Here is a 25,292-nt window from a genome sequence, read left to right on the forward strand (position 1 = left end):
CCCGAGCCTGCTAGGGAGGAGAGAATGCAGCTCGTGGCGGTGACTTCAGGGATAGCACGAGGGGAGGACAGTCCAGTCCAACACAGACCTGACATTGTTGGCCAGATAACCACAGGGCTCAGAGGTCCCTCCCTCTCTGCCTCTGAGGAATTGAGGGCTGCAGGTGAGACCAACTCACACTCAGAGTCGGCTTGCTTCCGTCCCCATTGGGGGAGCCAAGGCTGACTTGGCACAGGTCACTGTGGCCGCATGCTTCAGACCTGTGTGTAGCCCAGTGCAGGAGGCAGAGCCCTGGGACTTTGGGAAGCCTCTCCTCTAGAGTGTCCGTGCCTGTCTGCTGTCTTTCTTCCTTTCTGTGTGATTAACCTAGAGGTGACAATCATCTACCCGACGTGATGAGCATGGATGGAAAAACCACCCATGCTCTGGGGAGGAGAGCAAGTGGAGATTACATCTGCAGGGAACAGCATGTCAGCATTGGTTAACACAGAGGGCAGGAGCATTGTACCTTCAGAGCCGCTAAGTCCCGTCAAAGGATGGGGAATTGAAGCCAGGAGCGAGAAGCAGAGGGAAAGCTGCCTCTGCTAGAAGGAACGGCGGAAACTGAGGCAGAAAGACAGGCAGGGTGAAATTAACTGAAAGCTAAACTGGGCTTGTACATACTTATGGTGAGGAATTTTCGTGCTAGCTTTCCATCGTTAGGACAAAATGCTTGAGATAAGGGACTTTATGGGGTTTCATTCACCATAGTCCTTTGGCCTGGCCGTTTTCGGGATGAGGAGCGACCTGTCAGCGTGGCTGAAGCGTGTGGTAGAGGAAAGCAGCTCAACTCACAGCAGCCAGGAAGCAAAGAGAGAAAGAGAGGAAGGGGCTAAAGACAAAATCGCCCCTCCTGAGCACCCCTCCCAAATACCCACTTCCTCCAAAGTGACCCCACTTTCGGTGGTTTCCACCACCTCCCAAAAGCCCACTGATGAGGTCAGCGTCCATATGCTGCAGTCCCCTCCCAAAGGCGCCATCCTTGAACATCCCTTCAATAGTGATCCATGTGATGACAACCTTAAAGCATCAGCTGTTCCTTCTGGATTGGGGACTGAATTCCAGGAGGTCAACTGGTGGCTCTTGACCTGGCATGATGTACACATGTGAGAAAACAAGGACATTTGGAGAATGTCACAAGCATATCTGAAAGATCTGTGTCAGCAGAGCAGCTGAAGTCCCCAGCTCCCTTGAGTTGGGAACCTTTGAATTCTTTGTGCCACACCTGCTTCTGCACCTGCCAAGTTCCCATGGATATGGCGGATTTATGCTGTTCTTGGACTTTCTGATAAGGATTCTTTTCTACTGAGGATCTCTCTCTCTCTCTCTCTCTCTCTCTCTCTCTCTCTCTCTCTCTCTCTCTCTCTCTCTCTCTCGTGTGTGTGTGTGTGTGTGTGTGTGTGTGTGTGTGTGTGTGTGTGTAAACACACGCACACATGCAAGCACTTGCTAGGTACATAGGTCTGAACCCTTCCAGTTAATTTCGATTAAATCCTCCTTCTTCAGTTAAGGATGACAGATGTACAAAGCCAAATGTACCCCTCTCCTTGACAGATTTCACAGCCTTTCTAAGATATCTGCCAAATTGCTAGATGGTATTTACATTTAAGAAAAATAGAGTGCATTTTGTTATTTGGGTTTTAAGGATTTTCCATCCTGCTTTAAGGCAGTTTATCACTCATGCCTCACTTTATGGCTTTCAAAGCTTTTCTTCAACATTCATAAATCCACTTTATCCTTCCATGAAGCCAATAGTTTGGTTCTTCTCACATGCTCTCTTGGAGAAAACTGACTTGTAGAGACACTAAATGACTTGTAATGGTTAGCATCCAGTCATGGGTCTCTGGAAAATTGAACCCTGTCTTATTTTAAAAATTTTTTTTTTTAATTTAAATCATTGTGTGTCTGCATGCATGTGTCACAGTGTCCTGTGAAGGTCAGAGGACAGCTTTGTGGAGCTGGTTTTCTCCTTCCACCTTTGTGAATGTCCTGGGCATTGAACCAAGTTGTGGGACTTGATTGGTCAGTACCTTTACCTGCAGAACCATCTTGCTGGCTCTGAACCACATCTTTTTGACTGCGTGGACCTGTATGAAGAGATGCTCTGAAACACAGTGAATGAGGATACCAACTCACTCCAGGACACAGGTTAGGCTTCAGGTTTGGTTGTCCAATGACAGTGAGCCATCAGTTGGAGACGGCATCTCCCGGCGCACATCTCCTTTTCTGTAAAACGGAACAAAGGCCCCGTCTAGGAGATAGGCATGGATTAAATGAGATAGCACATGTAAAGTGTTTAGAACAATGCCTGGCACATGGTAGGCTTTCAGTAAACACTGTTCAGCTCTAGCTTTTTCTGTACTTTGGGGAAAGACATTATTAGCTAGACATAGGCTAAGCTGTAACCAAAAGTTCTTAAGATGGCTTTTCTCAGAGGGCAGAGAAGATGATTTGTCTTTCACCTGAGGGTTGAGAGGTAGGTGGTCAGTGCAAGGGGGAGCAGCAATACTGGTCCACAGAGCCATCCAGGAGTCCACGTTTCTTCCACTTTCTGGTTCCCTGTTCTTCTTAGTCAAGGTTCACTCACTTTCTCTTCCTTCTGTTCCTGCCTGTAAGAAGAGGGGGAGGGAATAGGGATTGACAGCCTCCTGAATGATATAATTCAGAGGATGGACCATCCTTTCACTCATATCCCACTGGCCAGCTCCTCAGAGCACCACAGGAGAGTCTGAGCAATGTAGACTCCAGCTGTACCGACTAAAGATGCTCACAGAAATCTTGGAGGTCCTCCTTCTAAAGGAAAGAGAGGGAGAATCAAAATTGAGAAGAGTTGGTGGTCACTGTTCCATGTTCCCATAGATGTGTCCCTTAGAACTGAGTTTGAAACTGTTATTTCACATGGGCTATGCTTCGTGTCTGCTGGGGGCCTGTTTTATCTCTGTTTTTCTTCAGAAAATCGAGGGGTAGCTCTTGGCTCCAGTATTTGAGGTGAATACCTCTAACACCAGTGAGATTACCTCCTATCAACTGGTCAGGCTGTCCACAGCTGTTCAGCCTTGCCCTCTGTACCCAGCAACAGTGGCATTGCGCCTTGTTTGAAGTATGTTTGTTTTTCCAGATCTTTTAGTTACTTCCCTTGTCTCTAGAGAGACACTGTCCTTTGTGATCTTGGATCTTTGGTGGCTGATGAAGAAAGGGTATCCTTCTGCTGCCTGGGGGTCCATCTTTGTCTCTGTTGTGGAGGGGACTTCTCCACATCTCACCAGGGATTCTCTACAAGGTTCAATAAGCAAGGTGCTCTGGTTATAGAAGTGTCCCCCAATGGTCCATGTGTCAAAGGCTTGGTCAACGGGCCTGTGGTGCTAGTGGGAGGTGATGGAGGCTTGAAGAGTTAGGGCCTGATGGGAGGCAGTTAGGTCACTTAAGGCATTCCTTTGAAGGGAATATTTGGAGCTTATCACTCCTCTCATCCTTTATTTCCCATCCACTATGAAGTGAGTGCTATTTCTGTCATATACTCCTGACATGATGTTCTGCCCCTGCTCAGGCCCAAAGGCAACCCCTCTGAAACGTTTGAAACTGTGAGCCAAAATAAACCTTTCCTCTTTTTAGATGAATTTATCTCAAGTATTTGTTACAGGAACAGAAAGCTGATGCATCCCAGCTCACTTTTCTGGTAGTGGGATGGGCAGAAATGAGAGAGTTCACTCTCCATACTTAACTGAAATCAGTCCATCAAGAAGTAGCTTCACTTGGCTCAGTGAAACAATGTGAAGGGATGAATATACCAGTGTTCTGTTCTTGTTACTGTCCAGAACTAAGACTGGAAATGAACACCACAAACATCTCAGGAGAGCTTAGCTTAGGGCCAGAGAATGTGCTTTGATGAATAATGTTAATAGTGTTAGAATGAAGGAAATGTATTACTGAGTGCTGATTATGCACCGGACACCTACTAAACTCGTAAGTTAAGGGATTGAATCGTGAGCCTTAGACCTAACAGAGTTCTGCAGAGATGCGTACGTTAGTCTTCTCATTTCACCCTGATAAGCAGGGATTGTTCATACTTTGTAGAAAAAAAAAAGGTTACTCTCAGAAAGAAAAATAGTGGGGCTGAATTTGAACCACATCTGTCTGATCCTTCCCATCCCAGCTCTATTATTACCTCGTCTGCAGCTAGCCACTTTCTTTGCTGAAGACGGAATCTGTCTCATATACAGCAGGACCGTGGCCACTCAGCTAAGCACCCCAGCCAGTGAGAACTGTTGAACGAAGGCGAGGATTTCACCTGACTGTGGTGGTCACTTTTCTCTCTGTCCTGCATCCCTCTCTACCCACTTTTGTCTACTTACCCTCCTATCCAAACCCATCCGATTGAGCCCCACATCTGGAATGCCTCTGCCCTGCCCCTTCCCCGGGGGTGCTAACCATGCTGGAGGAACGTGGTTTAACATGGGTTCTTTGAACTACTAACTGACTGGTCCCTAAGGCTGCCTGAAATCTTTCCAGTTGTCCCTAGACAGTTCTCTCTCTCTCTCTCTGTCATGACTTGAGCTGGGGTCTAATTCAAACACTTCTCTGTCTGAAAACGGCCACATGCTTGTGTTTCATGGTCTCTAACTTCACCCTTGAGCTCCTCTTACCCTCTTTTCCTTCCCAGCCAAGCTTCTTGAAAGAGTTGTCTACACTGGCTCTCTACACTGCCTCCCCCCTCAGCCCTCTATCGCCCATTCCCATCTGGTTTTTATTTCCCTGACCTACCTGCCTGTGCTGAAGTCATTAAACAGGGCCATACTCCAGATCACTTGAAGCTGTTCTTTGACTTGATAGCATCTTTCTGGGACTAGATATTATCGCATATCATGTCCCTGTGTCTCACAGTGGCACTGCTCTGGAGACTTCTATCTTGATAGACATATTTCCCATTTCCTTTACAGAGATTCCTGTTTGTGTCACCCAGTGGCTCACGAGTCCCTGTCCTGCCCACTGCCCCCCCTTTTTTTAAAGATTTATATATTTATTATATATACAGAAGAGGGTGCCAGATCTCATTACAGATGGTTATGAGCCACCATGTGGGTGCTGGGAATTGAACTCAGGACCTCTGGAAGAGCACTCAATGCTCTTAACCTCTGAGCCATCTCTCCACCCCCCACTGCCCTTCTTGACCTCTGCTCTGCCCTCTGGTGTCTTCTACCACACAATGGGAGCTGATGGTTTCCAGCTTCCCTCCTCCATGGAGGTCATCTCCCCGGAATTTGAAGCTCAATGCCCAGCCTCTGAGGACCTCTGCACAGGGATGTCACACGATTCCTCCTGTTTAGCTTATGAAAGCCAGACTCATCATCCTTTTCTTCCAAGGGTTTCCTTTCATGAGTGTCACAGTTTGCCTGGTGACTATTTCAGGAGAAGGAACTCTAACCATTACGGTGGATTCCTCTTTCTCGTTGTGACTTTGCATTCTGTCAGGTCAGGCCTCACACCTGCTGAGTACACCCTTTCCAGTGCCTTGAACCCTTGCTTCTTTTCATTCCCCTGCATTTGGGAAAGTCCTGATTGCTTGGGACAAGTCACACAACTGTGGCAAGGGTCCTCAGGGACCATCTTTACTTTTAGTCCGAGTAGTGGCTGGATCGTTGCTCCGAGGGTGGCTGCTCACATCTTCCTTGCTCCCGATACTCTCCCAGTGATGTGAGATACTTTTCTCCTCACTGAGACAAAATACCTGCTAGAAACAGCTCAAGCGGGGAAAGGTTTATGTGAGCTCACGGTCCATCATGGTGAGGGAGGCAGGGTGGCAGGCACAGCTCAGTGCATGTAGGTGGGAGCAATGGCGGCAATCAGGAAACAGAATGCTAGACTAAAACTGGAGATAGGTTGAAACTTCCCAGACCTACCTAATTCTGTTGAGCCATTTTCTATCCAGACCCTAACTCCTGAAGATTCCACAACCTCCTGAAACAGTGTCACCAGCTGGGGATCAGAGATTCAAAAAATACAGGAACCTGTGGGTGACGTTTCAGATCCAAAGCATGGCACCAATAACGTCACATTCCTTTATTTTAATCATATGACCTTCTGGTCAGTCTCATCGGCCTTCCTAGCCCCTCATCACTACTGATGGTGGTACCCATTACTTGGGATGCCAACCTATCTCCTAAGGCTAAATTCTATCAAAACTCAACTAATGATGCACCACCTCCCTGATACCACAGCTACTTGACTCTCTCTCTCTCTCTCTCTCTCTCTCTCTCTCTCTCTCTCTCTCTCTCTCTCTCTCTCTCTCTCTCTGTGTGTGTGTGTGTGTGTGTGTGTGTGTGTGAGAGAGAGAGAGAGAGAGAGAGAGAGAGAGAGAGAGAGAGAGAGAGAGAGAGAGAGAGAGAAGAATCCCTATGTAGCTCAGGTGTGGTCTTGAACTGTTGATCCTCCATCCTCTGCCTCCTGAGTGCGGGAGCATAGCCATGTGCCACATCTGATGTTCATCTTACTTCTACGAGTCATTTCCCTCTTAGCAGCCCATGCACACATGTGGAGGTTGCTTTACGAATGGAAAAAGAAATGAAGTGTACTTTTTCAGAACCGTGTCACTATCAAAAAGCCCGATGTGTCACATTGTGACACCCCTATAGCATGTTTCCAACATTTTTGTTTTCTCTTTCTTTCTTTCTTTCTTTCTTTCTTTCTTTCTTTCTTTCTTTCTTTCTTTCTTTCTTTCTTTCTTTCTTTCTTTCTTTCTTTCTTTCTTTCTTTCTTTCTTTTTGACAGGGTCTCCTACAGTCCATGTGGCCTGGAACTTGCTTTGTAACTGAGGATGACATTGAACCTCCTGCCTCCACCTCCCAAGTGCTGGGATTATAGGCAAGAGCCACCACACTTGGCAGTTTCTGACTTTCAAGCAGAGCATCACTTGGCTTTAAGTATTCTTACAGAGCTACACAGTCAGCTAGCAGAGGGAACCACGTCCCACCCCCCACCCCACCCCACCCCCCGCTGCCTCTTCTCTCCAGGATCCCCCATTCATGGCATCATTGCCTTTGGTCTGTGGGGTCGATGGGTCAGCAGGACTTAGGACTGGAAGTGTGAGATAGGTCCTCTGTGTGGCAGCTAATCAGTAAGCATCAGGCTTGCTGTTGGACAGTGTGCCTTTCCTCGGTGGTGTGGCTGCTGGGGCTCTTTGCACAGGCCTAGCAGTGGGGTTGCCTATACCTTGCTCTGACTGTAGTATGGTTGACCAGGAACAACTCTCCACGCTTCCTAGTCACCTTCGTCTTCAGGAGAAGGTTGTTATCAGACTTGAAATTTGGCTACTGTTGCATCTGCTCTCTGGGATGACAGAGTTGCTGTCTCAATGATTTAAGCCTGAATTACCGTCTGAAACACGCCGCGAGGCATCCCTGTTTGTAGAGTGTGGGATGCACAGGACCTGCCTTTTCCTCTTCAGCCTAGGTTTTCCTTTCTCTGCTGGCTTTTTCCTCAGGTCAGCTGTTTCCATAAGGTGATAGAAATGACCACAGGCACCCCCTGCTTACATTGTCTTTGCAGATAACCATTTCAAAGACATGGAATATTATTTCCCTGCGGCCACACACAGAGTGACTGCAGGGGTCCTGTGACCATCCCTTGACCATCCCTGGGGCAGAGGGTACAGCACTTGCTTAGCATGCCTGAAGCCCTGGGTTCAGTCCCCAGCACGGGGGGGGGGGGGGGGGGGACCCATCATGTTCATGAGGAAGGGTTATTTTGATTGATTAGCTAGGTCTGAAATACAGACTGAAATAATGGCCCCAGCAGGGATGAGGAAGGACAATCTTGAACCTTTTGGGTGGGGTTGGCAAGTTGGCTCAGAGGGCAAAAGTGCCTGCCACCAAGCCTGAAACCTGAGTTTGATCCCTAGGACCTATATGGTGGAAGGAGAGAACCGACTCCTGAAAGTTGTCCTCTGACTTCCACACATGTGCTGTGGCAAGTACACACACACACACACACACACACACACACACACACACACACACACACAAATAAAAACGTAACAAAGTAATTTTTAAAACCTTCTGGATGTGTAACAGCTTCTTTGGGCTGCCATGCATCACATGTCACGCCACAAACACCACAAGTGTGTCAGCTCTATGTTCTGGACAGCAGGACCTCTAAATCTGAGAGTCGGCAGAACCACACACCCTCTGCAGGCTTCTGGAACATTCTTTCTGACCTGTCTTGGCTTTGGTGGCCCCAGGCTGTCCTTGCTGTCCTGACTTAGGGCAGAACCACACACCTTCTGCAGGCTTCTGGAACATTCTTTCTGAGCTGTCCTGGCTTTGGTGGCCCCAGGCTGTCCTTGCTGTCCTGACTTAGGGCAGAACCACACACCTTCTGCAGGCTTCTGGAACATTCTTTCTGAGCTGTCCTGGCTTTGGTGGCCCCAGGCTGTCTTTGCTGTCCTGGCTTAGGGCAGAACCACACACCCTCTGCAGGCTTCTGGAACATTCTTTCAGACCTGTCCTGGCTTTGGTGGCCCCAGGCTGTCCTTGCTGTCCTGGCTTAGGGCAGAACCACACACCCTCTGCAGGCTTCTGGAACATTCTTTCTGACCTGTCCTGGCTTTGGTGGCCCCAGGCTGTCCTAGCTGTCCTGGCTTAGGGCAGAACCACACACCTTCTGCAGGCTTCTGGAACATTCTTTCGGAGCTGTCCTGGCTTTGGTGGCCCCAGGCTGTCCTTGCTGTCCTGGCTTAGGCCCTCACTCCCACCTCTCCTCCTCCTTCACAGGCCACCCCTTCCGCGTCTCTCCTATTCTTTGTCAACTCTTTCTTCATAGATGTTGCCACTGAACTTCGGTGCCGCTGGGTTGGCCCACGGTAACCTCATTCCAAGAGTCTTCATGTAACTGTATCTACAAACATCCTTTTTTCCACAGAAGGTCATGTTCACAGGTACCAGGAACTCAGGCTTGCATGTATCTTTGGGGAGAGCCACAAATCAACCCACTACAATACAGGAAGAAATAGATGGCTCCCGAACACCACTCCTTGACTGCCCAGCACCCACGTTTTCTAGCTAAACAGTTTTGGAAACACATTGCCCAACATGATCCAGCTTACAAAGTTAGCTGGTATGTAGTCTTCTTGGTCATGTATGACTGTTGCTCTTAATCAACCCTTTAGTTACTAATGACAAACGCAAATACATGCGGCATTTAACAGGGAGATGAAGAGGAGACTGTGATGAAATCCAGGTGCATTTGGTGATGGGGAGAGGCAGGAAGGGCATGCTGCTGTCACTCACAGAGTAGTCCATTGTGACAAGGAACCTCTTAGTATCTGCTGAAGAATAGGAGTCCCTTCATCAACCAGAGGATGCTGGACAGTGCTCTCCAGGAGACTTGCCTTACCAATGCTCTCAGGGGGACATCAGTGGGAGTGTCCCCTCTAGAGACTACCAACTCTAGCATCTGCTTGCAGACAGGAGTAGAGAAATCTGGGGTTGGTCTCTGGTAGTTGAACAATCTTTTACTGTAAGTGGCTGGACTGGGGTCCCTCAGGCAAGATGACTCTCTGACACTCTTAGACAGTTGTGGAAAGATTCATTTTCTGAGAACTCTAAGGGCCGTCAAGCAGAGCCCAGAAACCTTGGCAAGTCACACCCCGGAATCTGGACTCTGTCCTTGCCATGTCTCCCGGCTCATCTCCTACACTCTGCCCTTCCCCAGCCTGGCTTTGCACGCCAGCCTCTTGGCCTCTGCCCGGGACACGTTGAGCTGAGGGGTGGGGTGGGGCTGATCCGTCTGGACACCCTGCTGTCTCCAGGACTGCTGTCTGTGTACAGGCAGGCAGTGCTGGGGGTGGGGGACCTGGGGGAGAAGGCCTCCTGGTTTCTGCCCTGTCCCACTGTGCCGTCCTTCTCCCAGCCTTTGCTTGCACTGGGAGCCTGGGCCAGAGCATTAGACATTTGCAGTACTGAAATGTGATTTCCTAGTTCTGGAGTCAGTTGGATAACTGACTTCGGGCAGAAAGATGAGCTCCTGCCTGTGGTCCCCTTTCCCCACCTTCCAGAAGGTCAGCCAGGACTAAGGAGACCGAGGAGTGTCTCTTTGACTTTTTAAAATTTAGTTTTATTTGTGTGTACAAGCGTTTTCACAGGTGTGCGTGTACCTCTGTGTATGTGTGTGTGTGTGTGTGTGTGTGTGTACATGTGTATGCATGCATATGCATATGCATGTTCATGGTAGCCAGGTCAACCTCAGGTATATATAGTTCCTCAGGGGTAGTCCACATAGTGTTTTGAGACAGGGTCCCTCACTGGGACCTGTGACTCACCAATGGCTAGCCAGCAAGTCCTAGGGATCCTTTTGTCTCAGCCTCCCCACTCTGGGATTAGATGTTAGATACGACCATGTCCAGCTTTTTACGTGGGTGCTGGGGATTGGACTCGGGCAAGTAGTTTACCGGCTGAGACATCTCCCAAGCCCCAAGAACATTATTTTCATGTAAAACAGGCTGAAGAAGTGGCCCACATACCCTATCTAGCTATCTCCTCTTCCTCCTCCTCCTCCTCCTCCTCCCTCTCCCCTCCTCCTCCTCCTCATCCTGAGATTCCAGCTATCTTATAGCTTGTTACTGATCATACAATTCAACATTAACAATTTTCAGTGTAAAGTCAGAGGCATTGAGTGATTCATATTATTTTGCAACAACATCTGTCGCCTCCTCCTCCAGAAACTTTTCCTCATCTCAAACTAAAACTCTCCCTTATCCCTCCCTGTCTCTTTCCCAGCCACTGGGAATGACCGCTCTGATATGCTTACTATCTTTGTGCACTTAGCTCATTCAGATACTTCCCATAAGTGAAATCATAAAATATTTGTCTTATATCTGGCTTACTTGCAGTGGCTTTCCTAATGTCTTCATGGCATTTCTGTATTACAGCATGAGCGAGAATTTTGCTCCCTTTTGAATAGATTGCATTATAAGTACATATGTAATTTGTTTTATTTGCCATCCATCACTATTGTTTGGATTGCTTCTGCCTTTGGGCCCTAGTGAATGATGCTGTTAAGAACACGGGTGAGCCAGGAGGTGGTGGCGCACACCTTTAATCCCAGCACTTGGAAGGCAGAGGCAGGTGGATCTCTGTGAGTTCAAAGCCACCCTGGGCTACAGACTGAGTTCCAGGACAGGCTCCAAAGCTACACAGAGAAACCCTGTCTTAAAAAAAAAAAAAAAAAAAAAAAAAAAAAAAAAAAAAAAAAAAGAACACGGGTGCATAAAAATGAATTTCCTGCTCCCCATCCTTTGGGGCACAGACCTGAAATGGGCTGGCTGGAAACACGGTCATTCATTGTTTAACTGTTTGAGGAAGAGCCATTGGATCTTCAAGGAGGCTCCACCATTTCACACTCACAGCAAGAATGTTCAAGGGTTTACCTTTCCCTAAATCCCAGCCAACTGTAGTATCTCTGCTTTTGCTTTCTCAGTAGACTCCCAATTATTTCCTTGCAGTTTGATTTACACTCTGCGATGGTTCATAGTGCCAGCCTCTTGCAGTAGCTCCTTAATTTGTACATTTCTTTTGGAGGAAGATTTTTTAAGCCCCTTTGCCCACGGTTTAATTGGGTTATTCATCTGTTGTTGTTGTTGGGTGGTGGGAGTTTATATTGCTCATTCTTTTTTTTTTTTTTTTTTTTAAGACAGGGTTTCTCTGTGTAGCCAGATCTCATTACAGATGGTTGTGAGCCACCATGTGGGTGCTGGGAATTGAACCGGGGTCCTCTGGAAGAGCAGTCGGTGCTCCCAACCTCTGAGCCATCTCTCCAGCCCATATTGCTCATTCTTAATCACTGTGGTTCCACGAATCTTGAGATCTAGAAGAGGATGTGTCTGGGGTTTTGTTGTTGCTATTGTTTAGAAATGATATGACATTTCCTGGCCCTTTGCTCTTCCATGTGCATTTTGGAATCAGAGCCAGACATAGTGGCACACACCTGTAGCCTCACCTACTTAAGAGGCTGAAGAAAGAGAATCACCCGAGTTCATGAGTTTAAGGACAGCCTAGCAACATAGAAAGACCTCATCTCAAAAATAAATTTGCATTGGTTTGTTGAGTTCTTTTAAAATAAAATAATAAAATATTTCTAAGCTGGGGAGATTGCTCCGTTGATAAAATGTTTGTTCTGCAAGTGTGAGTTTAAGCCCCAGAACCTATAGGGGGAAAATGGGTGCATATAATCCCAATTCTGATGGGGTGGAGACAGGTGGATCTTGGGAGCTCAATGGCCGCCAGCCTGACTACTTGATGAGTGCCAAGCCAGGGAGAAACCCTGCCTCAATAAAAAGGTGGAGGGGGTTAAAGGTGATACTCAACATTGTCCTCAGGCCTTTGTGGCCACATGTGCCTGCATACGTGTGTGAATAAACACACAAACACACATATACAGCACACACACACACTTACTAGGACTTTGGTTGAAAAAGCCCAGAATGCATGTGCCAATTTAGAGAAAAGTGACATATTCGTGGTACCAGGTCTTTCTGTCATGAATAGAACTTTGTCTCCAATTATCCTTCTTTGAGTTTTCTTAGTAAAGGTCTCCACAATGGGACCTCACATGTCTTAGGTTTGTATCTGTGGATTTGATATTGGCTGTGCTTCAGTGGCCTCAGGCTGTCCTGGCTTAGGGCTCACTCTCATCGCTCACCTCTTTCACAGGCCCACACCTTCATGTTTCTTCTATGCCTTGTCTTTTCTTTCTGCACAGAAAAAGAGTGTGTGTTGATATAATGACAGGAAGACTCTTGAGATAAGGTCACTGTGGATCAGCTGAGTGGCCTCAAGTCCAAAGGGCAGCATCTAGGAAGGTTTAAGACTGCCCCTCCCATCTGACTGCTGGGGCTGTCAGTCTAGGTGGTCAATCAAATAATCCTGCCCTTCCTCATGAACATGAAGTGTCCCCACCCCCTGCCCAGTACTGGGGGTTGGACCCAGGGCTTCCTGCATGCTAAGCAAGTACTCTACCATTGAGCTGTTCAAATAAATATCCCATGTCTTTGAAATTGTTATCTGCAAAGACAATCTAAGCAGGGGCTACCAGTGGTCATTTCTGTCACCCCATGAAGAAACTATGATTGCAGAGAATACCCATATCATCTACAACTAAGTTATCAAAATTTGTAATAATTCAGAAAAATTTTTGACATAAAATCAATCTCTACAAGTCAATTGCATGCTCATTTACCACTAATAGTTAGAAAATATAATTTTGCAAGATACTGAAGCTGGAACATGTCAGAAAATAATGTTCCAGAAGCCTGCAGAGGGCTCCTGCCTTCCAGAACTTCTAGCTAACACATTTCTGGTGTTTTTGATGTGACATGTGATGTGTGGCAGTCCAAAGAGGCTGTTACATGCCCAGAATGATTTTTATTACGTTGTTGATTTATTTACTAGTGTGTGCACATGCCACATCATGTGTGTGGAAGTCAGAGGACAAATTTCAGGAGTCTCTCTTTTTAACATGTGGGTCCTAGGGATCAAACTCAGGTTGTCAGGCTTGGTGGCAGGGGCCTTTGCTTGCTGAGCCATCTTGCCAGCCTCACCCAGAAGGTTTGTGACAGGATCTCTCACTGGACCTGGGACTCTGGCTGGCTGGCCAACAAGTCCAAGGTTATAGAGAGGCTGTGCTGTGGAATAATGCTTTTGTACACTGGTTTAATAAAACACTGATTGGCCAGTAGCCAGGCAGGAAGTATAGATGGGATAAGCAGGCAAGGAGAATTCTGGGAAGAGGAAGGTTGAGTCAGGAGACACCAGCCTGCTATCCAGGGAGCAGCATGTAATGGCATACAGGTAAAGCCACAGAACATGTGGCAACATATAGATTAACAGAAATGGGCTGAGTTTAAGTGTGATAGCTAGTCAGTAGTGAGTTTGAGCTAATGGCTGAGCAGTTTTAATTAGTATAAGCCTCTGTGTGTTTACTTGGGTCTGAGCAGCTGTTGACTGGGTGGGACACAGGAAAACTTCCAGCTACAAGGCTGAGAAAGTCTGACCATCCTATCAGGAGTGAAGAGATACCAACTATCAGACAGTGATCCCCAAGGAACTGGGATTTCTCCAGGAGTCTCTCACCGGAGAAGGAAAAGGCTGGGCCCCGATGCCAGCCACAGGTGGGCCTGTGTCCCAGAAAGAGATTTTGCATAGTGCTAACACCTTGCAGGACAGACCACAGACCTTGTGCCAGGAGCCTAGACAGGATCTCCTCAGAACTACTTAGTTATTCACACCTCTTACTACCCTCATTTAAAGTTAAACCTCCTATCAGCACCCAAAGATGGACTTGGAGGGTCACTGGTCCCTTTATACGTTCCTCTTCTCACTGTGGCCACAATGAACAAATCCCTCCCTGCTTCTCACTATCACTTTCCTCTTCTGTGTCTGACCTAGTGGGTCATCAAGCCTCGCTTTTTAGGGCTTCCTCGGCCCAGGATTTGACCTTAACAACTCTAGTAACAAAGAAATTGAAAGCAGCCACAGCACTTAGCTGGGCCATGCCAGAGCAAGAGAGCCAGGAGCAAATGCTGAGTTCCTCCAGGTGTCCAGAGAAGGAGCTAGGAGCTCAGTTTCAGAGCTGTCTGGGAAAGGGGCCCCATGACAGGCAGTTTCTGAAGTGAAGTGTTAAGCAGAGAAGCCATTGCTGAGTGTCAGCCTGGACATAGGGTCACAGGTTTGTCAGCTGGTGATCTTGTGGTGTATGCACCAAGTGGTCTGAGGACTCATTGGTGTGTCCTTCCCCTTAGAAATTTCAGGTGAGTAGATTGTACTGTTCATTGGTTAGGGTGTAGTTCTTGAGTGTGTGTGTGTGTGTGTGTGTGTGTGTGTGTGTACTTGTTTGTGTGTACGCATGCGTGTCTGTGTGTACGTACATAGAGGTGGTGAAAGCCAATGGACGGTGTCAAGTGTCATTCCTCTGGCACTGTACACTTTTTTTTTTTTTTTTTAGATAAGATTTGTCACTGGACTGAAACTCCAAGCAGGCTAGGGTAACTGGCAAGTGAGCCCCAGGGAATCCTCCTGTTTCCACCTTCCCAGTGCTGAGACTACAAGCATGTGCCACCACACCCAGCTTTCTGTATGTGGGTTTTGGGGGTCAACCTCAAGTTCTCATGCTTGCCAGGCAAGCACGATACAACTGCGTTATCTCCCTAGTCCTCTCCCACTCTTATGGTTTTGATAAGTCTGTGTGCTCCTAATTGAATTCAGTAAGTTCAAAGGTCGTAGCTTTTTATTAGTACAAATCAATTATTTATTATCTCGCTCCTCATGGCTGTGGTGGACAGGTGGTGGCTGTGTATTTGCACACATGAGATGAGGAGTTTTGCCTTAGTGCCTACATGCAGGAGGTATAGCCCAGAGGAAATTGTGGCTTTAAGCAAAATGGAGCGACTGAGCACAGTGATAGACAGCCAGAATGCCACTGATCTACAGCAAGTCGGGAGAGAGTGCAGCCTGTTCCTCACAACCACTTGGGTGCTGCTGTGGGATGTTCTGTATGCTGTGAATATGTGTTGCTCTAATTTGGTTGATAAATAAAACGCTGACTGGCCAGTAGCCAGGAAGGAAGTAAAAGCGGGATAAGCAGACAAGGAGAATTCTGGGAAGGGGAAGGCTGAGTCAGGAGATGCCAGCCCACCGTCCAGGGAGCAGCATGTAATGGCACACAGTTAAAGCTATGGAACATGTGACAACATATAGATTAACAGAAATGGGCTGAGTTTAAGTGTAAGAGCTAATCAGTAGTGAGTTTGAGCTAATGGCTGAGCAGTTTTAGTTAATATAAGCCTCTGTGTGTTTACTTGGGTCTGAGCAGCTGCGGATCGGGCAGGATACAGGAAAACTTCCAGCTACAGGGTGCCCTCTACCCAGGTGATAAAACTGAGGTTCGAAGAGGTTAATTAATCTGCCCAAGGTCCATAAGGGTAATAGCAGATCTGCATCTTAGATTTTAGTCCTTATTCATCTTATCTAAATGTGTGGGTTTTTTCTAAACCAAGAGAGAAAGAAAAAGTATATATGTATGAGTCTGTGTATATCCATTCTTGTGTGTATGTGTGTTTGTGTGAGTGTGTATCCATTTTTGTGGGTAAATGTGTTCATTCTTGTGTGTGAGTGTGTGTGTGAGTGTGTATCCATTCTTGTGGGGGGGGGTACTTGGAGGACAACCTCAGTGTTGGTCCTCCCTTTCTCCTATGACTGAGTCAGGGTCTCTCTTTTGTTGTTCGCCATGGTATATGTCAGGCTCTCCAGCTCATGAGCTTTCAGGGATTCTCCCATCTTCATCCTCCAGCTCACTATAGCAGTGGTTCTCAACCTGTGGGTCTCAACCCCATTGAAATCGAACAACCCTTTCATGGGAGTCACCTAAGACCATCAGAAAACAGAGATATTTACATTACAATTGATAACAAAATTACAGTTATGAAGTAGCAATGGAAATAACTTTATGGTTGGGGTCACCACAACATGAGAAACTGTATGAAAGGGTCGCAGCGTTAAGAAGGTTAAGAAACACTGGCACTATAGGAACATGGGGATTATAAACACGCACTAATACACCCAACTTTACAGGTAAAAGTTTGGGGGTTCAAAACCAGGCCTTCACACTTTTGCAGCCAGTTCTTTACCCACTGAGCCATCTCCCCAGCCACTAAACATGCTATTAAATGCTACCCACTTCTCCGTGATTCGTGCAGCAAAAATGGCATGGAGCCAGAAATGTGCATGTTTAGCGAGTGCTCCAGGATTCCAATTTGGGCAGAGAGCCACACTTTGAAAACAGTGCTTCTAGTAAAGAGAAATTGAAATGCTTCTCACAGAAAGATGGAAGTATTCAACAACAGAAAACCTCTGGGATAGAAGCCAGGCATGATGGTGTACATACCTATATGCCAGCATTCCAAAGCCTGAGGCAGGAGGATTGTGAGTTTGAGGCTAGCTTGAGCAACATAGGGGTAAACCTTGTCTCAAAAACATACACACACACACAAATGTATTTTTTTTAAAAAAAATCTAAGCTTTACTCTTCATAGTTGAGGCTAAAAGGGTTATGAGATGGAAACATGCCACATTTCTTCCTATCCTAGTGCTAGGTATCCTCACCTAAACCCCAGATAAGTGCAGCTCACTGAGCCTGCCCTAAGGAGGCATGGCTTTCCCCCTTGCTAACAAAGACCCTTGAGCAAACACATACTGATAATTTGATTTTGTGCGTGTGTCCGTGTGTGTGTGTGTGTGTGTGTGTGTGTGTGTGTGTCCATGTGTGTCCATGTGTGTCCGTGTATATGTGTGTAGGCATGTAAGATGACAACTTCAGTAGACTCCTTTCTTTCCTCCCTGTGTTTGGATTTCTTGAAAAACCTAAGATCTCAAGCTTGCAGAGTAAGCATCTTTACCAACCGAGCCATCCTGCCAGCCTGTGGTTTGGGATGTTTTTGAGACAGGGTTTCATGTGTTTCACTCTGGCCTCAATGGATGACCTTGAATTCCTGACCCTCCTGCCTCTTCCTCCTGCGTGCTGGGATTCTATGACACTCAAGATGCTAGTGAATGTTACGAGGAACCATTTCATCCCTTGATTGAAAATACATACTGAGCTCCTGGCAAATCCCTTTCTGCTTATTAATAAGTCAAACCTGATGCTCAAGCTGTCAGATCTAGAAGTGTCTATGGCTTGCTAGGCCGAGACCAGAGTAAAAAGACTTAGTTCCCATCTAAACACCGTGAACTTGGACGTGAAACAAAGCGGCTCCAGCCGCAAACACTTACGGGACTGCCATGGCTCTTCAGGAGCAAATCTATGTGTGACAAGGAACAAGATGAAAACTTCTCCCCACCTGGTGGCCAGTGTTTTCTTGAGCTTCTGTAGTTTATGTTGGCTCCTGGGAAAGGTTGGCCATCGCCCGTGGGTCAGGGAAGACATATGCATTTGAGGGCCAGCCACTGGCCTGTGCTCAGCACAAGACATCTAGTGGGATAAGGCCATGCCTGGCTTTGCTTTTCGGCTGTTTGACTTTGATAATTTTTTTTTAAATCTGCTTTTTATTGTTTTTTTTTAAGTTTGTATTTATTTATTTATTTATTATGGATACAATGTTCTGTCTGCATGTTTATCTGCAGGCCAGAAGAGGGCACCAGATCTTATTACAGATGGTTGTGAGCCACCATGTGGTTGCTGGGAATTGAACTCAGGACCTTTGGAAGAACAGTCAGTGCTCTTAACCTCTGAGCCATCTCTCCAGCCCTGACTTTGATAATTTAATCTCCTGAAAACCCAGGGAGATGTTGAGATTATTATATTTATTGGATAAATGAAGAGACTGAGACACAAATATGCAGAGCAGCTTGCCCAAGACAACCCCCCATGATGAGAGCCTTGCCTCTTGTCTCTGATCTGGATTCTGTGAGGGCCCGCTGCTCTCCGAGTTTGGTCTTCTATGTAGAATTTTTTTCTAGGACCAACAGACTCCACTCATTGATCTTCACAAAATACAAAAACAAAAACTGTAAAAAGAAAAACATTGGCCCTTAGGTCTAAAAATAATGTAAATACAACGAACTATTTTGTTTACAAAAAAAAAAAAGATTACATATGTCAATCACTTAGCCTGGTGCCTGGTATTTTTTTAAGTACCTTGAGGAAATTTTAGTTATAGTAGCTCCATGTGCCATTTGATATGAAGAGCAATTGAGGAAAATACCAGAAATGACGTCTGGTCTCACACAACATGAACACATGTACACTCACACACACACACACACACACACACACACACACACACACACACCGTACACATGTAAGTAAGAATATACAGCACACATTTAGAAAATGTAACTTTGGCCACTGGAAGATCAAAGTAGGAAGAAAAATGGAACCTTGTGGTCAAGAAACAGATACCCCAGCTGGGGAGAAGAAGCAACGTAAGATTTTCAAAAGAGGGGCAGGGAGATGGTTCTGTTCTTCAGTTCCATGCTGAGCAGGCATGAGAACCTAAGTTCAGATCTCCTGCACCTGTGTAAAAGGTGGGTGCAGCAGTCTACTCCTATAACCTAAGGGCTGGGGATACTGAGACAGGAGACCCCTGAAGTTCATTGGTCAGTCAGTTTAGCAGAATCAGTGAGCCATGGGTTTAGTGAGAAACCCTGTCTCGTGATCATGATGATAGTGGTGATGGTGTGGTGGTGGTGATGGTATAGTGGTGGTGGTGATGGTGGTGGTGGTGTGGTGGTGGTGGTGATGGTGTGGTAGTAGTGGTGTGGTGTGGTGGTGTGATATGGTGGTGGTGTGATGGTGGTGTGGTGGTAGTAGTGTGGAGGTGGTATGGTAGTGGTGGTGGTGGTGGTAGTGATGGTAATGATGATGTGGTGGTGGTGGTGTGGTAATGGTATGGTGGTGGTGGTGTGGTGTGGTGGTATGGTGTGGTGGTGTGGTGTGGTAGTAGTGATGGTGGTGGGGTAGTGGTGGTGTGATGGTGTGTAGCGTGGTAAATTGGCTGGATCAGATCCATGCCTTGAACCTATAGCCCAAACTCATTTTTTTTTTCACTTGAGACATCCTGAGAGTCCTTTTAATTAGGTGGTTCTCAACCTTCCTAATGCTGTGACCCTTTAACATAGTTCTTCATATTGTGGTGACCCCCAACCACAAAATTATTTTTGTTGCTACTTATTAACTGTAATTTTGCTACTGTCATAAATCATAATGTAAATATTTTTGGAGATCTCTATTTGTCAAGGAGGGGGTCACAACCCACAGGTGGAGAACCTCTGTTCTAATTGGGCCAGCCTAGACTACATTGACCAACTCCTGCATGCAAGGTGAGAGCCTAAGTCACGTGCTGTCCTAAAGTAGAGTCTGGTTCCTTAGAAGCATGTGGATTCCCTATATGGAAATCCAGGCTTCTTACAGAATCAGCCAGAATGATCACAATATGGGGAGTTGTTTTTTAAGATTTATTATTGTATGTATATGTCTGTGCCTACATGAGTTTATATGGCCCACATGTATAGATACAGGACCCCACAGACACCAGAAGAGCGCATCAGATCCCCTGGATATAGAATTACAGATGGTTGTGGCCTGCCATGTGGGTGCTGGAAACTGAACCCAGACCTCTGCAAGAGAAGTGAGTATTGATTGCTGAGTCATCTCTTCAGCCCCAGGGGTTGCCTTTATAAAATAAAAAGACAGGAAGGAGTAAGCTGCACAAGAGAACAGCCGCAGAATGTCCTTTGTTCTTGAGACTAAGTTGTGAAGTGTGGAGCCTGAGAGGGGATAGGCATTGAAAGTGCCTGGTGTGAGCTGGGGGTTTCAAGGCAGAGTTTACCAGCACACTCAGGAAACAGGCCTCTGTTGCTCTGATTGGTTGATAAATAAAATGCTAATTGGCCAGTAGTGAGGTAGGAAGTATAGGCAGGATAAGCAGGCAAGGAGAATTCTGGGAAGAGGAAGGTTGAGACAGGAGACGCCAGCCTGCTGTCCAGGGAGTAACATGTAATGGCACACAGGTAAAGCCACAGAACATGTGGTAACATATAGATTAACAAAAATGGGCTGAGTTTAAATGTAAGAACTAGTCAATGGTAGGCCTGAGCTAATGGCTGAGCAGTTTTAATTAATATAAGCCCCTTTGTGTTTACTTGGGGCTAAGCGACTGTGGACTGGATGGGACACAGGAAACTTTCAGCTACAGACCTCTTCCCTCCCATTACAAAGCCCTATCCCTTTCTCACTTCTTGCGATGTTTACTCTGTCTTAAACTGTTCAGTCAGGAGATGAAAAGAGAAGGGAGCTAGCTCACTGTCACAGGGAGGCCACTGGGTACTGACTCTGAGCAAGAGGACTTATCTATATTTTTTCTCTTGTAATAGACCCCATGTCCCTGAGACAGGAACTGTGACCCCATTTCATAGGGGAGATGAAAGAGGAATGGGAAGGGACATAACTGACTATCCAGAGTCACTCAGTTAGTAAATGGGAAAGAGGGGTTGAGATCTCTCATGACTAGTGACTCTAAAATCCACACACAGGTAGCTATGGTGGATTTGGCCCAGCCCTTGAGGATTACTTTGTACAGTGTGTCACATCAAGCACCCAGGCTGTTGGCTCTTCTGCATGTTGTCACCTACTCTGAAGCCTGAGTATGTCCTGTGCTACATGTGCTACACACAGAGACATTGATGAGTCTGGAGGCAGGGACCACTCATAAACTGGAGCCTCATTTGTACCTGCTCCAGGGGACTAAGGATGGAAGTCAAGTTAGACAGGCAGCCTTTGAGCATCCTGTAGTAGCAGCACTCTTTGCTTCTCACACCCTCATCTCTAACAGGTATCATCATTGGCGATGCACAAGAGCTCTCTCAGCGCGTGAAGCAATTCCTCCCAGAACTGCCACCAAGCCCCTTTTGAGGCGGGTGTTATTATTCTTCCCTTTTTATAGATAAGAATGGCAAGGACTATGAAAGCTGAGGTCACAGCAGGCTGCTTGTCCCTGTGAGGTGTATTCACTCATTTCTCTGACAAGATGCCCAAGAATATTGAATGGCTAGCAAGTGGATGAGTTGGGATTTGAACTCTAGTTCTGTCTGATTCTAGACTGTGGGCTAAGTACTTTGTTTCGGAGCAAACTTGAGGAAAACCTTCCAGTGAGTGATTTGGGCCTTGAGTCTCCTTCCCTGAAGAGCAATCCTGTTCCCAGGAAAACTCATGGTCCTCTTGGTTGGAATAAGCACATAAGGTCCCTCTTTGCATATCTGTGCATGTCGACCTCACGGCTCCTCTCCCCCACGCCTCACTTCTTCCCTGAACAAGCCACTTCACTCGCGTTCTTCTGGGGAGTGTACACCTGCAGCAAGTCTAGTGGGATCTTCTGGACCTCTGCCACATCACCCACATGCTGATGCAGAGGGTGTGAGCCTCTACACGCTTAAGGACTCAGGCAACAGAAACAGAACCTTGAAATGGAAAGGCCCATGTGAGCAATCACAGGTATGACAGCCGCTGCAGGAGAAGGTAGCTGTGGGGAAGTGGATTGCCCCCCCTCTTTTTTAATGTTCCGTTTTTAGCTGTGTTTTTCAGAGCAAGTAGGTGCCATGGTGATAGGAGCCATAGAAATAGATGGAGCGCACCTCCCAGCACGGGGCTGCCGAGCCGTTCCCATGGAAATGCACCAGGGAGAGCAGGGGACTTGCCCCTGCAGCTGCCAGCTGCACACTGGGAGTAGGCCCCTGGAGGCTTCTTCCTGTCTTTCTGGGGTTGTCTCGGGGCCTGAGGGTGTTCCCTTCCTCCCAGTAAACTGAGACCATCCCTGAGTCTTCCCAGAGAACTCACTTAAGGAACTTAATTTTCTTCGGCATGGCCATCTTGCTTAACAGTCACCTTAAAACAAATCCTATGAGACTTCCTGTTCCCAGAGTTGTGAGCATGTGTCTAGCTAGGTCCTGCCTGGATATAGAACTGGCACTGGGTTCACACAATGGATAATAACGAGTTTAGGTGTGGGGACTGAGTACCGAACATTTGGTGCTCAGGGATACTCATAAAGTGAAATCTCAGAAGAGTTAAGCCAGTAAGCCAGGCCGGGTAGGAGTGATCCTACTTGAGATGACACTTAGTCTGTGGAGCCTCACTGGAACCCAGGGAGGCCTAGACTATTTTGGGATGCAGCTTTAGTGGACTCAAAGAGCCTTTGAAACAATAGCTGGAGCCATGGCATCGCACTTATGTAACCAAATCTTCAAGGCTGTGGATGTGTGTAGAGATGAACCTGGTCAGAGCTCTGCTGTCTTTTGTTTGGATTTTGTATATGTCTTCCAAAATGTAGCCCGTGGATAAATAGTTCATTCAAATATAACTGCCTTATATTGGGTCAAGCATAAAAGGATTAATGTTACAGTGTGTTATTGCTGTCTTATAATACCTTATAATACCATTATAGGACACTATTATATGTATATTATGAACATTTCTTTTCATATATCGGCGCTCTCAGGTAGCACACATCTTCAGGGACAGGGTAAATGCAATCCTGGACTGAAGTATGGTTCTGAGACTACATACTTGCCAAGGGAAATTAATTTTACTTTCAATTAAGGAAGCATGTACATGCTCCTAACAAAGGAGGTTTTTTTTCTTTTAATTAGTAACATAGTCAATTCACAAACAGTTGCATAAATAGAAACTGTAAAAATTATAGTACTGGAAGATGCTAAGGAAATGTCTGTCCTGGCATTTGTGGCATCTGAGTCCTTGCCACTGAAGTCCTGTCCTAGCAATTGAGGTGTTTGAAGCCTCCAACCCCTTCAGTCAAGGAGTGATGTGTATGGTAGCCTTGGCTTGTAGGGCATACCACTAAAGTACATAGTTCAAAGCTAGCTAGACATCATTAAAGCAACTGCCTGGTTTAGCTTAGGACTTCCCCCAGGAACCATGTGACTTGGCATTGACCACTGGCAGCATCTACACTCAGACACCATGTGGATTCCTGGGTCATATTTCGTGGTTACAAGAATGTGGCCTGATGGAGCCGTACAGAAACTCCATATTAAATAAGCAAACACGTGTGCTCTAGTTTCACAGGCCAAGCCAGCTCTGAAGCAGAAGGATGCTTTGCTTGCCCAGAGCAGTCATGCCTTGGAGCTTTGCCCCTTGGTTGGGTTACTCTACTTGGCTAGGCAACTCAAAGCAGATTCACTTTGAAGGATGTCCTCTCAGACCTTCTACGACTCTAACCATGGACGTTCGCAGTCATGTTGGCAGAGTTACTGCCAGATTTTCATAGTCATGCAGTGAACGTTTGGTCACATGGAATATCCACACAAAACCTTCCTTTCCCAAGATAAGCTCCTTTCCTATAGGGTTGGGGCAGGAACCCCAAGGCTAATCAAGACCCACAGGAGTCTGAAGTCATTCTCCACACCTCTGATTTCAACTGAACAGTTAAAGTGAATGTTTAAGATCAGCTATCCCAATTACTGTTTTTAAATTTTAAATTTCAACTTTCTTATAGTAAACTATATATTGCATGAACGTTTACTGTTGTTTACTATTTTTATGTGCATAGATCAGTGTCATTAAGATATCACCACCATCTTTTCCCAAAGCATTTCCATCTTCTCAAACTGAAACTCCAAACCCTCCCTATCTGCCCGCCGTCCCCACTGCCAGCCCCTGGCAACTCCCATTCTCTGCTGTGTCTGTGAACTAGACTGAGCAGGGTTCCTCATGTGAGTGGACTCACACAGTAGCTGTCGTCCTGTGTCTGGCTTACTTCAGTTAACGTAGTGCCTTCAGGCTTTGTCTGTTATAACATGCGTCATTAAAGATGAAAACTATTCCACTGTTTATATACTCCACATCTTGTTCACCCACAATATAATTTTACCATAGTTTATTTCTCTTCGTCTTGTTAAGATTTTGAAAGAATCACAAAATGATGGAAATTGCAAGAACAGTAACCTCAGAATCTGTGTTATTTCATAGCATTCTCCAAATTTCAATGAATTCTTTAATACCTGCATGAGATACAGATTCCTCTGTTAGTGAGTTATAAACTGGTCTTATTATTATTTCTGTTTTTATTACATTTGATTGATTGATTGATTGAGTGAGTGAGTGAGTGAGTGAGTGCATGGCACGGGCGCATATGGGCCACAGTGTCTGTGCAGAGGTCAGAGTTGGTGCTCTTCTTCTACCATGTGGGTCCTGGGGACCAAGCTCGGATTGTCAGGCTTGGAGGCAAGCACCCTTACCTGCTGAGCCATATCTCTAGCCCACGTTCCCATCATTATTTTAAATTTTTATTCATTATATGTATATGGGTGTTCTATGTCTGTACACCACTAGTGGACCTGGTGCCTGTGGAAGCCAGAAAAGGGTGACAGATCCTCTGGGAAGTGGAGTGACAGACAGTTGTAAGCCAGCCATGTGAGTGCTGGGACTCGGACCTGGGTCCTCAAGGAGAGCAGCCAGTGCTCTTGACTGTGGTGCCACCTCTCCAGCCCCACTTACCATTGTTTTAAGACCCCCCTTTCCTCAATGTGACCAGTGAGAGTTCACCCTGTGTCTCTTCTGCATGCCTCACTGTTCTTTGAACACACATTTGCTTTCTGGACAAGATAGTTCAGGGTCATCTTATGGTTTCCTTGCCCCCAGCAATCACAACGACAGATTGCATTTGTCAAACTTTAATCTCAACAATTTTATTATGG

General features: G+C 46.4%; 1 protein-coding gene across 5 annotated transcripts in view; it reads left to right on the forward strand.

Annotated features, from left to right (window-relative positions):
- Dglucy (D-glutamate cyclase) overlaps nucleotides 1-25,292 on the forward strand; it is a 134,514-nt gene that overhangs the window by 51,576 nt on the left and 57,646 nt on the right. Inside the window, exon 1 of one of the 5 annotated variants that reach the window (XM_076551246.1) lies at nucleotides 1,957-2,187. The exons of 3 other annotated variants lie outside the window; for them this stretch is intronic. The gene's annotated coding sequence lies outside the window, so the exon portion shown is untranslated. Of the gene's footprint in view, nucleotides 1-1,956; nucleotides 2,188-13,389; nucleotides 13,878-25,292 lie in introns of those variants that run through there. One more of the 5 variants, XM_076551245.1, reaches the window with a different exon arrangement.

Source organism: Peromyscus maniculatus, chromosome 14, assembly GCF_049852395.1.
Source record: "Peromyscus maniculatus bairdii isolate BWxNUB_F1_BW_parent chromosome 14, HU_Pman_BW_mat_3.1, whole genome shotgun sequence".
Classification (NCBI taxonomy): Eukaryota; Metazoa; Chordata; class Mammalia; order Rodentia; family Cricetidae; genus Peromyscus; species Peromyscus maniculatus.